Here is a 6,000-nt window from a genome sequence, read left to right as displayed (position 1 = left end):
AATAAATCAAACAGTATGAAATGAAACGGGAAAGACAGATCATTAAATCATGAACCCAGTGAACAAGATTGGGACCAAATGTTTAAAAGCTTAATGAGAATTGTGCCAATTACATTTTTCAATACTGCTGATACGCCTCAATAAACAAGAATTGGATAATTTTTGTTCTCCAATACCTTCTGAAGCCAGTAGTTTCTGAAAAGTTCTTTAAAACTCATGCATTGAGCTAGATAGCCTTAACTCTTTTTTCAAAAGGGACAGCTGTTTAAAAGTAAATACTGCAATTTTATAGACTGACGCAGAAATGCTCTCTCCACAACAAATAGAAGCAAACTAGATTTAGACATTTTAAAAGATAAAATGGTTTATTAAATGAATAAAGAATTGACACATATTACATAAATTAAACAGCAGTAAAATCTTACTGGAGTTTATGTACAAATCACAGTGATTTTCATTGTGCAATGAGGGCTGACTTATAACTTTGAACAGTACATATATATGTGAGATTGGACAAACAACCAACAACATACAACATTAGTCTAAAGTTAATCTTGGAAATCTAGCAGTTCAAATTGGTTTAGTAGTACACTGATGCCAGCTGCAACTACCACTACTTACTATACAACCGAGTATTTGTAAAGCAGTCAGAGTTTGCCATAGAAAAGTGCAAAAATGGAAAGTCTGTACACAGTACAGTACAAAAAGAATCATGCTACAAATCCTTGAAAGCTAAGAAATAATTCTAGAGTATAGGAAGCACTGCATCACAACTTTTGAATGGCAAGCAGATGGGCTGAGAAGCAGCCATTATCTTAAATGCTTTCAAAATCTGCAGAATCCCTGTTCATCCATTTTAATATTGTTTAGAACCTATATTTTGATCAATGGTTTTTCTACAGTGGAAGATCACAAGAGTTCAAGCTCAGTAGCACAAATATCCATTGATCCAGCTAATTTACAGGAAAATCTACAGCTTGTTCTCCATTTAAATCATGAAGCATTTTTATTATTATTTGGTTACAAGGCAATTGAGTTTACAACAGTTACCCCCCACTTAAAACCTTATATTGGTCAGCTTAAATATAAATGAAATCATTTTTAATGGTTAACATTCCTTTTCATTGAAGCTGAAGATAGATGCAAGACATACACGTTTGTGGGAAAACAGCACTTGTTTCTTTGCCAAAGATGCATATAAACAAAAAGCACCCATTATAAAAAGAAATTCAGAGAACACAACACTTTAATCTCATAGAAAATGAATAGCATTACAATTTTATGTAGAAACTGGAGTCCTTGGTGCAGGAAGTGTTTGGGAACTCTCGATTTAGCATTTACATATACAACTGAACTCAGTACAGTGAAATCCGAACAGCGAAGAACTAAAATAAAACTGACCTGCTTTTGCAAATAAATAAGATGGGTGGGCAGTTATGCCTTCCATTAAATCTGAGATTGTACAGAAAATAGCTGCTCTCAATTAGAAGAAAAGGGATTTTTATTTAAATAACATTATGAAGATGTTTTATTGTTAAAGAATATAAATTATCAAAATGGAAGAGTAGTTTTATACTAGAAAGCCTGTAAAGAGATAATTAGTTTATTCTAACTAAAGAGAGATCAGTAGTTGAGCTATATGTCTACACAGCTCCAAAGAGAATGTACATTCAACTTACTGGTTTAATTTAGCTGTTTGATTAGATTTTTTTTTTTACTGTATTCTGGCACACGGAGTTTCAGTACATCCATTGCCAGCAATGGATAAGTTTATACACAAAAATCTAACTCCTGGTGTGAAAGAATTAAAGACCTATTACCACCACTGTGACATGCACAAAAAAAAAATTCAAGGATAATGTTATTCCCTTCTTCTAGCTTAGAGAAGTAAATGAGGCCTTGAAAAGTTCAGTTTTATATCTGCAAAAGAGAATTCTGGAAATTCTGCACATGTATTGTTGCAATATGTACATTTTGTAATAAGAAATTGGTTTTGTAGTACTCAGATTCCATAAAATACTGTAAGCTTACATTTTAGAAAGTAGACTGCATTTCATACAAAATACAAGCTGTGTTTTATGCACTTGTGTCTCCCTGTTTGAACCAGGAGAATAACTAACTTCCTGCATATAAATACAATATGCAAAACACATTTTGCAAAGACCAGTATTTTTACCAAGTTAAATGTTGACTCTTTCTACCTGTTCTGCGTCAGTTTTATTTATTGCCACTTTCTACACAATATTTGATGTGACACTTGGGTCCCTGTCAGACATTATCGCATGATTAATGTGTAAAGCCTGATAAGCTGTAACATGCCATATGTTCAAGCAAATTACCATGCGATAAAAATGGCAAACCAGTTGCAAACATGATGAACCAACCTCAAATATGTTACTCATTAAATGTGGAGCATCTTTGTGGCTCATTTGTATCACACACTAATCTGAACATGTGGCATGTTACACAATGAAAGGGCTTGGCTGGGTCCTCCAGTATCCCAGAGTGCACTACTACCTGCTCCTGCCCACTCTGCAGGCAAGGTGAAGCTGTGCTCCCAGTCTCAGCTGCTGTACTGGGACCCTGACTGGTCCCAGAGCAGCAACTGGGGCTTGGGAACACAGCCCAGAATAGGCACAGGGCATGCTTTCTGCCTCCACCCCTACGGGCAAACCAGGACTGTGTTTGCAGTTCTGGCTTCTAGCCAGGTCTGTTGCTGTGCAAAGGGGCATGGGGAAGAGATGACAGGGCTGAAACTGTCCCATAGATGCCCAGGACTGATCAACCTTCAGGAGAATGCCCCTGCCCTCATACAGCCTGAGGTCACCCTGGCTCTGTGCTGGGGGCAGAGGGAGAGTGGTGGTGGCATTCACCCCTAGTTTCTGGAATTGCACTGACAAGCCGATGAGCTCTGAGAGCTCACTGCACATATGCCATACAGCCAAAGGGGATGTGACTGGACTGCCCTCACTGCCCACAGATCTGCCTTTGGCAGTAGCTCTCTTAGCTTCTCTAGCTGGTAAATACTGGCAGCACAAGTGAACATGAAACTTTTTCCCCACTCTGGATACTATGCCCTTTGAATGTCAAGCCATGAACATTGCATAACGTTTATGCAACAAAACTGCTCAATGACCACTGCACAATGAAAATAATGTAGGCCCCAAGGCACCTAGCAGACTAATAACCATCAAATTGTGGCACTTGCATGCAATTAAGTTGCCTTCTTATAGTGACCCAGATACATGCTCATAGTTTGTATTTCTGCAAAAAGAGTTATGCAGTCAGCAACACCTATACATCTGGCATATGAACAGTGATCTAATTTTCCAGTAAAGTTGAATGTGGCATGTGATATTGGACTATTTAGACAGAATAAAGACACTAGCTACCTGTACTTGTGAGCTGTTTAAAGCTAACTGACAAAGACAGCGGTAGCTTATATAGTTGGAGACTCATGACTTAAATCTAACTAAAGCCAGAAGCAAAACGTATTTTACTAACTGGAGTTATGAGCCAAGTGAACATTTGAATATTGCATTCAGGTCACAGTTTAGAACAACTAACTGTCCTTGGACTACACTTCTGCGGGCAATTCAGGTTATGACTGAGAAACATAGCTTTGCGAGGAATAATCCACATCATCTGCTTTAATAATCTTCTCCTCTGTAATGACTAATGAGCCATTATAGTAAGACTCCAGTGAGCTGCTGTGCCTTTAAAAAATACTTTTGGTCTAAATACCATCATTTTCACTAAGAAAATTATCTAAACACAATTATTGGAAGCATGCTTTTTCTTTTTGAAATCTAGACACTTCAAAATCAATTTCCTTATGTTATGAGAAATACCACAATGTAGAACACGAAGAAAAAAAAAAAAAAGATTTCCCTGAAATTTGATACAAATCTGCTTTCAAGTGTATATGTACATACATACACACACACATACCTGCCTGCTAGTATTTGGTGCTACTTAAAAATGAAGCATTACTGCAAACACTTAAGTATTGTGAACTCCATGTAGACATTGGTGTGGTCCACACAGAACCTGGCTAGTATAATTTAAAAACAGATCACTTCTATACAGGGTGCAAATTACAGGGGAGCTTGATGGGCTGAGGTGGGGAGCTGAGCCCCACAACCCAAGACCATTAAAGATGAGAGCCCTCTGTAAGACTTGAAAACCATAACCTGGGGGGCTGGGGGGGGTCTCCAATCAGATTGCTCCTTCCAATGAACAGGGTTAATTTTTTTGCAGACCCCCCACAAGAGTCAAAATGCAATTCAAACCCTGCGTCTATACCTTAAATCCAATCTGGCATGCACAGACCTCCTAATAGTGAAGGCCTGCAGACAAGGTTCCCAGTTAGTTTAGTGTACATTTTTCAGAATAAGAAGCATAAAATTAGGCTCCAAAATCCATATTTAGGCATTTGACTGATTTTCAAGAATGCTGAATATTTAATAGCTCCCACTGAAGTCTGTAACAAACAGAATTTCAAAGTGTGCCTGTCATTGACTGTGCTCTGATCCTGGGACAATTTCAGTTGCTAAGGGGAGCCTGCAAATTGTAAAAAAATGCAGAGCTACTTCAGGAAAATCGCTTCCAGATAGGTCAGGAAATTCCACTACTTTTGCGGAAAATATCCAAAGATCATTCCGTATTTTGCAGCATAACTAATCAATAACAATGTTTATGGTTTCATAAATAAAATTTATTAGGATGGATTAAGTAATCTTTACTAACACAGTCCAACTGCTCTACTGCTGGTGACATTCTTTGGATTACACTTTTTTTTTTTTTTAAATGTTGGCTTTAAAGACACCCACTGTCCTACAAAAACTGAAACTGGGTGATGCAGAATGACAGAGTACTTACACCTGCTCTTTATCAGCAGTATGCAGTCCTTGTTATGCTTTACAGTGATTTCACATCTAAGGGAATCCCATTATACACAGTGTGCAGAAACTGAATATTCTTGTGTGTAAAAACATATCATCGTAACAGAACAAATATTTATAAATAAGTCATTAGGGTGTTTCTTAAAGGAAGAATAAAACATGCCCCTTTTCTTTCTGCTTTCAAGTACTATGGTTGCGAATGTGAGGCATTGGACATTTTAGGTACAAATCTTTTTTAAACTTAATAATTACTTCTATTTTTACAAAGAATTATAAAATGTATATAAGTTGATGAAAAACTTATTTATCCTTTTAAAGATTTTTTACCTTCAGAGAACTTCTTGAAAAACATTATTTGAAAAATAAAAATCATAGACTCTGCAAAATACAAAAATTTACATCTTTGCACAATTCCTGTGCTTTAGTTGTATGTATTCATTATATACATATATACTAATTTGTGCTTTTAATTACACAAGTTTAGTATAAACTTATAAAATTAAGTCTATGAGATAACTATGCAAAAAGGATCTGGGCATAGCAGGAACTAAACCATAATATTTAAAATATGCAACATACAATTTTAACAAATCTAGTACAGAGTAGACTATCAGCATTATAATCTACTAAACTAATGCCAAATCTACAAAGGAAAAAGAGAGTCTTGTCTTTCCTTGAATTGTGTAAATATTTAATCTACCAATGTTCACGGAGAATTGTGGTAACATTCATCTACATCAAAGATTGCCTTCATTTAGATACTCAGTTGTTTTCTGCGAACTTGCTCAGACCGCTTCAATTTTCTTCCAGTTTCTATTACAATAAACAAATAAATAAATTAGTCCTAAGTTAAGTCCCAGTTAAGACAAAACAAGACAAGACAAAACAAAACAAAGAACAAAAACCTTCTGACAATACAAACACACATGGACTCAGGTCTTCTTGTCTTGTTTTCATTTATTACTGAAAAAAACTCTCATTAAGAAAAACTCGAGACCAAATGACATACACAACAGAAAATTTAATGTTTTGTTAAATATATCTTTCCCTTCCACCCTCTCTCATACAATAAAAATATTATAGTTCATAATTTAAA

The 6,000-nt window shown here is 36.0% G+C and overlaps 1 protein-coding gene across 1 annotated transcript in view; it reads right to left on the bottom strand.

The window, feature by feature from the left end:
• Positions 1 to 338: 338 nt before the first annotated feature.
• The window catches only part of PRKX (protein kinase cAMP-dependent X-linked catalytic subunit), an 83,340-nt gene continuing 77,678 nt past the window's right edge, over positions 339 to 6,000 (bottom strand). The window contains exon 9 of the mRNA XM_059720936.1: positions 339 to 5,717. The gene's annotated coding sequence lies outside the window, so the exon portion shown is untranslated. The remainder of the gene's footprint in view (positions 5,718 to 6,000) is intronic.

The sequence above is a fragment of the Alligator mississippiensis genome, chromosome 1, assembly GCF_030867095.1.
Source record: "Alligator mississippiensis isolate rAllMis1 chromosome 1, rAllMis1, whole genome shotgun sequence".
In the NCBI taxonomy this organism is placed as follows: Eukaryota; Metazoa; Chordata; order Crocodylia; family Alligatoridae; genus Alligator; species Alligator mississippiensis.
This window is presented reverse-complemented; position numbering and strand designations above follow the sequence as displayed.